A 9,370-nucleotide genomic window follows, 5' to 3' on the forward strand; every position below is an offset into this window, starting at 1 on the left:
TCTGAGTACCTCTGGTGACTTGCAGACACAAACGGTGCTTTCAAACAGCGTACAGTGTGGGACAGAGGTTTGCTTTATACTTCACATCGTGTACGTCTCAGTATCCTCTTTTGGCTGATATTCCCAAGCTGAGAGAAGTTAGATCTGTGTTTTCTAACCACCGGCTGCTTTCTTTTATATTTTCAGGAGGTAAGTGAAGGACATGTGTAAAGAAAATGAGGATAGAGAGTAAGAGAGCTTTTATTTCTGAATGTAAATGTCCTAGACGGACTTCAAGGCTCGATGGTTCTTTTCATAACATGTCCAAAAACTGATATTCCTGTGAATTCCAGAAGGCAGAACGCTTCCTTATCTTTGTACACTACTTTCTTTAAACAATTTTCCCTGAGAAACTCCTTGAGAAAAGTAAAATAAACAAACAAACAAACAAATAATTAAAGAAGCGGCAATGTTTAACAAGAAAAAAACAAAGTGTTTCCTTTGTGCCCTGCAACTTTAAAGCGGGTTAGATAAAGAAATGGGCGTGGTGTGCAAAGGAATGGGTGGAAATGGCTTTAATGTTGTTGAGATATGGGGCTGGGGCAGGAAAGTATATTCAATAAAAACAAAACAGGTGATACAGGGTTAGTGGATAGGGTACAGTGAATGCTTACATTAAAATATCCTTCAAGAACAAGAAGCGGTGCCAAGACAAAGCAAACCCGTCCCCGGCTGTCATTTCTTGTGTTGAAGTGTATGCATACAGGATATCTAGTCAAAGATGTCCAATATCAGATTTGGGGTATTTCTTGTGAAAATTGATGATTTTATGCCCATTTGAAATTTTAGGCCCGACCCACCTGACATTGACTTCCCTACCGCTAACTAGGGGGTGACCTCCCTGATCAGGGTTGGGATCAATTAATTTTTATCAATTCAATTCAATTCCAATTCAACTTAAAATGTGAATTATTCAATTCAATTCAATTCCAATTCATTTAGAAAAATAAATGTTCAATTCCAATTCAATTCAATTCATAAGCTTGTCAATTCAATTCAATTCCAGTTAATTTAATAATACGTTTTCAATTCCAGTTCAATTCAATAATACGTTTTCAATTCCAGTTCAGTTCAGTTTATAAGCCTGTCAATTCCAATTGAAGGTACTTATTTAAATCTTACGCCACCCAGGTACTCCCAGTAATATCAAGAGGAAAAATAAAACTGTTTATTCATTCATATATCTATTTTCCAAAATTTGTCACCAACTTCAAGGTTACATAATGTATATTGTTAATATTAGATCTCAATTTTCATGTTTAACAAAGAACTTCCTTTAAATCAACAACACTGTTGCAAGTCGCAATACTATCCAATATCCTTAACATAAAACTTACTTCTTTTTTTGGAACAAAAATTAGAATTTCAAAATTGGCCTTGGAAAAATGTTACTCAGAATTACATCTGATCATCATCAATTCTTCAAATTTTTTGTCACCTAAATTGCACCTTTCAGGCCTGAAAAGCTTGCCAGCAACAGAAAACAGTCTTTCAACAGGAGCCGATGTAGCAGGAATGGCTAGGTACTTTGTTGCAAGTATAGTGAGGATGGGAAGCTCACTTTGTTTGGCCTTCCAGTAGCCAAGGGGATCACTGTCTTCTTGTATACATGGTTGGCTGAGGTAGAGTGACACCTTGGTTTCTGATGGTCTTGCTGTTGGTGTAGAGGACCGGTTCACCAAAGCAAAGAATTTGTTCCTTTTCATCGGTGGTGGTTCTTCAGGGGCAGTAAATGAAGAAGCCCCACACCCACTGCATGCTGCATTCAGTGCATTATATTTCTTAGTCAGAAGGTCACGAATGTCTTCGACTTCATTGTCATGGCACCAATCCAGCTTGTAACGTGGGTCTAAGGTGGCAGCTAGCTGGAAATCCTCCATAGACTCAAACTTACTCAGGCGAGTTTCTGTAGAGGCCTGCAGTGTAGAAACAAGTTTGCACTTATGCACTTCATGAAGATTAGCTAAAGCAGCCCGAAGGCCACGGACACAGTTAATTACCAAACTAGATGTCACCATGTTTTGCCCCTAAATCTGATGTGTCACATACTCAAATGGCTCAAGTATATCACAAAGCTCTTTAATGGTGTTCAGCTCATACTGTTTCAACTTGTAAGGAGTGTCAAGTTTGTCCCACACATCAGATGAAACACGTAGCACTGACCTTATCATCATCAGCTGGCTATTCCAGCGTGTACATGTTGCCATCTGGAGCTTTAATTCATTTGATAGAACTTCTGTAGCAGTTGTTGATTTCCTACAAAAACTAACTAGCTTTGCTACTTTTGCCAGAAATTGCTTGATCTGACTATCGTTCTCCAAGCCATCTTTTACCACAAGCTGCAAAGTATGAGCAAAGCATGGACTGCGATTTGGGGGTAGATATTTATACACTGTAGACTTTGTAGGTGCTGTATCATCAGATGGAAGGGTATCACAGACATTGACACCAAAATCATCACCATTGTCATCATCTTCAAGTTGCTCCATTGGGAAAAGAGTAAATGCCTTCACCATATTTGCTGCGTTATCTATAACAATGGTAGTTACCTTACTCCCAACATTATAGAGGGCCATTGTTTCTTGATAAAGCTCATAGATATTTTCTGAAGTATGGGCGCCTTTAAAGCGACGGCATGCCAGCATAACACTATTCATGTTGTAGTCAAGTATGAAATGACCAGTTACACCTATAAAGGACCTCATATCCCTACTGGACCACAAATCAACTGTCACACATAAACTCTGGGCTTTCTGTAACTTGGTCTTCAACCGGGACTGAACACTGTTTGACTTTTGTGGTAGAAGTACACTACTCAGATGCTTACGACTAGGCATTGAAAACTTTGGCTCTGCAGTCACCATGAGCATGCGGAATCGCTCACTATCAACCAGGGATAGAGGAAGGAGATCATGTGCAATAAAGTTCACAATACAGTTAGTAAGTTCAATCTGCCGTGAGTTGGTGGATGTCCACTTGCTTCCTTTGGTACTGCCTTTCATGAAGTTAACCATTGAGGGCTGTTGTGGATCTGCTGGTGGAATATCGAGCTTTTCATAGATTTCTGGGTGGTTCTTCTGAAAAGAAAAACAAGGGAAAATAAATTATTTAGTTTTACAAGGCTCTGAACAAAACTTCCCACCCATGTACAGAGTTTACATATAATGCTGTTAGGGGATCCAGGTGGCTTGACTGATATAAAAATGGAAATTAATCCATAGAGCTAAGCCATATTACTATGTAGCCTCGCTAGAATTACAGGAGACTGCTACACTACTTCCCTCCAAAGGTGGCCACTGGCCAGCGATGGATTCGAACTACCGACCATCAGATCAGTAGCCAAGCGCTCCACCAGCCGAGCTACCCAGAGCCCCAGCTCGGTTGGTAGAGCGTTTGGTGACTGACCTGATGGTAATAGTTCAAAATCCGCTCGGTTGGTTGAGCACTCAGCAACTGATCTGATGGTCGGCAGTCCGAATCCACTACTGGCCACAGTATATTTTATAAAAAAAACTTGTTTTTCCTTTTTCTTTTTTTATACAACTAATACATATCTTACAACAAATAACTCTGTCTCAATCTGTTTTGGTTCAGCTTTTAAAGAGTTAGGCTAGGTTAGATAGGTACAGTACCAAAACCAAAAGCACACAAAAGAGGCTACATTACAGCATATTTTATTGAAAACCAGTTTTTCCTGTTTTCTTTTTTATACAGCTAATACATGCCTTACAACTAATAACCCTATCTCAACCTGTTTTGGTTCAGCTTCTAAGAGGTTAGGTTAGGTTAATTAGGTACCAGTACATTACCAAACCCAAAGGCACAAAAAGACAATATTACAGTATATTTTAACAAACACCTGTCTTTCCTTTTCTTTTTCATACAGCTAATACATACCTTACAACTAATAACCCTATTTCAGCCTGTTTTTGTTCAGCTTTCAAGAGGTTAGGCTAGGTTCTAGTTAGGTACAATACCAAACCCAAAAGCACAAAAAGATATTACAGTACAGTATAGTTTATGAATGACTGCAACTGCACTAATAACTATAAATATCAAATGTGTTGACTTAAACCAAATAAACAAATACTGTAAGTACTAAGTACACTGAAAAAGTGTAAAGAAATAGGGTAATAAAATTCTCTCTCTCTCTCTCTCTCTCTCTCTCTCTCTCTCTCTCTCTCTCTCTCTCTCATACAGTAGTAGCCATAGTGTACTGAATATCTAAAGAAATTCTTCTTAATTTCTTCTGTCTAAAATACTAATCAGGTACTACTAAAGTAACCAAATGCTCACCTCTAAATACCTCCTGAAGTTTGATGTTGCTTTGGTAGATCCACCAACAGGCTGGTTACAGTGACGGCAAACAGCTTTAAGGTTTCCTGGTTTGCATTCACTAGAACTAGAAGGCATGTTGAAATTGCTATGTACATTTGATTTTAGTGGCATTTTTGTCACAGGATTTGTTTTTTAAAGCAGAGTAAGCCACTTATCATAGACCAGCTGCCAGTGGTTTCCACCACACTACTGAACTTTGCACACTGGCCAACAGGGTATGGCAGGTTAGGCAGGACATGTACTGGACATGTACACACCAGCTCATCCAGGCAAACTGACAGGATTCAAACCTGCCATTCTTGAACATGACATCATACAAATTTTTTTTTAAATAATTGTAGAGACAATTATAAGGAAAAGAACACATTCTTAAATAGCCTATATTATTAAAACATAGGCTATATGTAAAGAACATAGTTTAAGTTTACCAGGCCTACTGTGATATGATTACATGAATAATGTTGCCAAACATCACAATATAATTGAAATTAAGCTATGTTATGCATACATTGTTGGCACTTGCCAAGTTGCCAGTAAACTATACAGTATTTTATAATGTCTGATCACAATATTTATCTTTAGTAAAATCAATCAATTCATATCAATTCATTGCTAATAATTGGTATCAATTCATATCAATTCATGCTATTAATTGGTATCAATTCCAATTCAATTCTAATTATTTCGATATCAATTCCAAATCAATTCAGTTATTTTGAAAATATTTTTTTTCAATTCAATTTAATTCCAATTCATGCATTTTTCGCATCAATTCCAATTCAATTCCAATTCAATTCATAATTGACCCCATCCCTGTCCCTGATGTAATGAATCATGGACGCAGATTAAATTTGAAAGATGCACCTTTGGGTTTGGTTTCATGTTCACATGACGAATTTGAAAGGAGTTATGGCGAAATAACTTTTTTTTTTTTTTTACATTTTTTTGGTCCTACAGCCTGGGCCTTGGCCCAGTTTCGCCAAAAAATTTATTAGGTGATCAGAAGGTAATAGCCCATCATCCCTGCAATTTTAGTGAAAATCGCACCAGAAGGTTACCGTTAAGTTGTTAATATACAAACAAACAAACAAACCAAGTGAAAACAGTACACGTCCCCGAGCCCCGCCGAGGATGGGACGGGTTTGATATTAGTATTATGTACACTTCACACGTATACTGCACTGGTCCTATCAGCTGCCTCTGCACCTGCCCTGATAAACAGCGACATATTTAACCCCACATATGATTGAGACATCGCTAGTATTCTGTTATCTTTAATGTGAGAGGCTTTTAATCAGCTGAGAGTGAGACATAGGATCCTGGGTGTTACTAATAATATCTATACCATCGACCTGATTGCCCCACTCGCTTCCAGTACACACACACACACACACGCACATTTTTGAAAAGATAGGAAAATTATGGGATTTCCAGTGGAGTTCAGTTTGGTAGAAATGGTTTCTTGCTGTCATAGTAGATTAAGTCGCAAACAGTTAAGTTTAAATTGGTAGGTGTAACTGGTCGATGTAACTGAGAGGAATAGTTTGTTGTTATTATGGTCGATTGAGTAGCATCCAGTTGAGTCCAAATTGGTAGGTATAATTGTTTTTTGTTGTAGTCGGTCTTAATCTGCTACAGAGCCATGGAAGATCCAGTGAGCATTCTCTGCCCGTCGACAACACACACACACATACACACACACACACATCCTCAGTATCATCCTTGTCACTATCAATCACACAACCACCAAACCTCAGGGAGATCATAATCCACCGCCACTCCAGCAAAATTAATAAGTTCTGCACACGGTAACTCAGCCATAAATGCATAATCAGTTTATCATTTACTTAGCTTAATATTGCTTTATATAAATTAATGATAAATGAAATGCATGTAGTAAGACTGTAATGTAATTTCAAAGGATAGCAAAGATTCAACTAATTTCACTTCAAAATGTGCAAATATTTTGTATCTGATACTGTGTTTAGTCAATTAAACTATATAGATGAGGATTTAAATGGTAAAATATCCAAATTTGCAGACGATAATAAAGTAACCAATAAAGTAACTTCAACGTTACAGTGGCAGCAATTACAAAATGACCTTAATACTTTGGCAAGGTGGGCAGAAAATGGCAAATGAAATTCAACATGCAAAAATGCAAAGTACTTCATACTGGAAATAACAACGTACATGCGAAATACAAAATGAACAATATCCAGTTATCAAGTACAGACAATGAAAAGGATCTTGGTGTGATAATATCAAATGACCTAGAACTGAGTAAGCAGTGCACCGAGACGGTTAAAACTGCAAACAAGTAGACGGCTTTTATTGGGAGAACTTTCGAGTTTAAATCGGAAAAAGTCATACTTGCCTTGTACAACTCCCTAGTGCGCCCCCATCTCGAGTATTGTGTGCAGTTCTGGTCCCCGTACTACAGAAAGTACATAGAAAAATTAAAGAAAATACAGCAAACAATCACAAAAATGATACCACGACTGAGAAACAAGCTATATGAGGAACACCTTGAAGAACGTAAATTATTAAACAAAATGCAGGTTAAGAGGTGACCTTATTGAAGTTTTCAGAATCATGAAGGGATATGACAACTTAGACATGAATAAATATTTTGAAATAGACCGGCCCAGTCAAACCAGGAGTATTGGCTACAAAATTGTGGAAAAGTGTTTCCAATCCCATGAAGCAAAATGCTTCTTCTTCAACAGGGTCGTAAATATCTGGAAGGGATTACCCTCAGATACCATGAACAGTATCTCATTTGAGACATTTAAAAACAAAATAGACAAGTACTTGCACGAGAATCCTCAGTTGGCTCTGTTTCCGTCCAAATAACTTACTTTTACCAGCTACGTGTAAGTTCATTCCCCTCCTGCCTACAAGACACCTCATAAACTTAATGTACCTGTACATAACGTCACCCCATGTCAGTATATATTTATCAATTCATGAAATGCAAATAAAGTCGTACAAGCACAGACTAGGATCTGCACAGATAGCCCTGAATTAACGGTCACTACTCTTACTTTCTACCTGTGATGGGCTGTGGATCACTGAGGGTCTCTGTTACTTAAGTGACAACCATCGGGATTGTTTTAATGTACCAGGGATCACTGCTTCAGGAGGTAACTTGTGTTTTGCTGTGTCTTGATGACCCAAGCACCTGCTTGATTGTGCTGACTGGGAATAACAGTTTCCTGTCTCACAAAATGGAGACTAAGAAAGAGAACACTGAGAAAACTGTTGTATGTGTACACATCTGAGAATTCCTTAACTCAGCATAACGTAATGGCATTGAGTAAACGGAAGCTTACTTACCTCTCTCTGAATGAAATTAGGAGAGACACAGAACAACTAGACTGCGAGAGTGTGGCACAGCCCACATCCAATAAAGTACCCAGTCGTCGTGGGAGTTTTTAAAAATAACTCGAATCACTGATGGATTATCTATAGGTCTACATCTTACACAAAGTTTGTTAGTGAAACCGGGAATAGACTCAAATTATTCCCGCCCAGAGCAATCTCCCTCCCTCAATATTACTCCCCACCAGAATACTTGCCCATCATTTGAGTTCCCACGTGATTATTCCTAAACGGGATAATTCCCCCACAAGAATATGTCCCCTACTAAAATATTCATTCATCACAATTATTCACCCTCCAGAATAAATTCTCAGCGAAATATTACCACAGCCACCACTACCCACACTGCTGCCTCTCACTCCGACATTCGCCCACACATTTCTCTTTCCCTCGGATATTTTTCCAGCCTTTAGTTTCTTCGGTGCCTCATTCACCTCTTTCCCTTTGCTGTTGACTTCACTCTCCCCTCCACATTCATCCACATTTTATAACATGATTATATATATATATATATATATATATATATATATATATATATATATATATATATATATATATATATATAGAGAGAGAGAGAGAGAGAGAGAGAGAGAGAGAGAGAGATAGATAGATAAATAGATATAGATATAGATATAATATATATATATATATATATATATATATATATATATATATATATATATATATATATTCCTCTTCTGTTCCTCTTTATTTCATTCTTTCCTCGTCCTTCTGCCTACGGGTGACTTTACATTCCCTCTTTTGTCTTTCTTTCCTTCATTCTTTCCTCTTCCTTCTGCCTATGGGTGACTCTACACTGAGTGACAAGCCTAATGGTTTCCTGTACACCAGGAAACCATTTACTACGCTGGGTGGTAACCATATAACCAAATTATGGCGCCTGGTGGTTTAGTGGGTAATTACAACGCTCCAATCGGATTGAGCCGGTAACGGTTTATATCCAAGGGGTGGTTGGGGTTATTGCTCATGTAATGCCACTCAGGGATGAGTGAGGCTGGTCACTCTCATCTTAAATGTCAGGACCGAATTGCCTAGCCCCGGGCTTCTACGCTCCTCATGGGGCAACGTAGAATTGGATGATGGATATATATATATATATATATATATATATATATATATATATATATATATATATATATATCATCAGCCGTTGAGGTCCACTGCAGGACCGGCCTATCCCTACCGAAGCACGGACGATACAGCCAATGTATCTCTACCCAGTGGCTTAGGCTGTCTGGTAGAGACTATGAAGGGTGAGAAGTGCTTGTGAGTGTGACTGTAGCGTTGTAGTGGCTTTGGATGAGTATGTAGTCTTTGAACCAAGTGTAATCGGCCCGCCTTAAGCCGACTGGGTGCAAGCATACTAGTATGCGACACTGGTTCAACCACAGCACCCCTTGTGTCCGCCAAAGCAGCAAGTGGCTTGGTGAACGCTTCCCAAAGTTTTTTACAACTCTGGCGGGAGGCGAACCCGCGCTCACCCAAAGTGCGAAACGCACACTCTACCACTGTACCACAGAGGCTCCATATATACATATATATATATATATATATATATATATATATATATATATATATATATATATAT

The 9,370-nt window shown here is 38.3% G+C and overlaps 1 pseudogene; it reads right to left on the reverse strand.

Annotated features, from left to right (window-relative positions):
• Positions 1 to 1,427: 1,427 nt before the first annotated feature.
• On the reverse strand, positions 1,428 to 4,488 carry LOC145395730 (E3 SUMO-protein ligase ZBED1-like; annotated as a pseudogene).
• Between the last annotated feature and the right edge of the window lie 4,882 nt (positions 4,489 to 9,370).

The sequence above is a fragment of the Coenobita brevimanus genome, chromosome 33, assembly GCF_032717465.1.
Source record: "Coenobita brevimanus isolate Jiangsu-jjx chromosome 33, ASM3271746v2, whole genome shotgun sequence".
In the NCBI taxonomy this organism is placed as follows: Eukaryota; Metazoa; Arthropoda; class Malacostraca; order Decapoda; family Coenobitidae; genus Coenobita; species Coenobita brevimanus.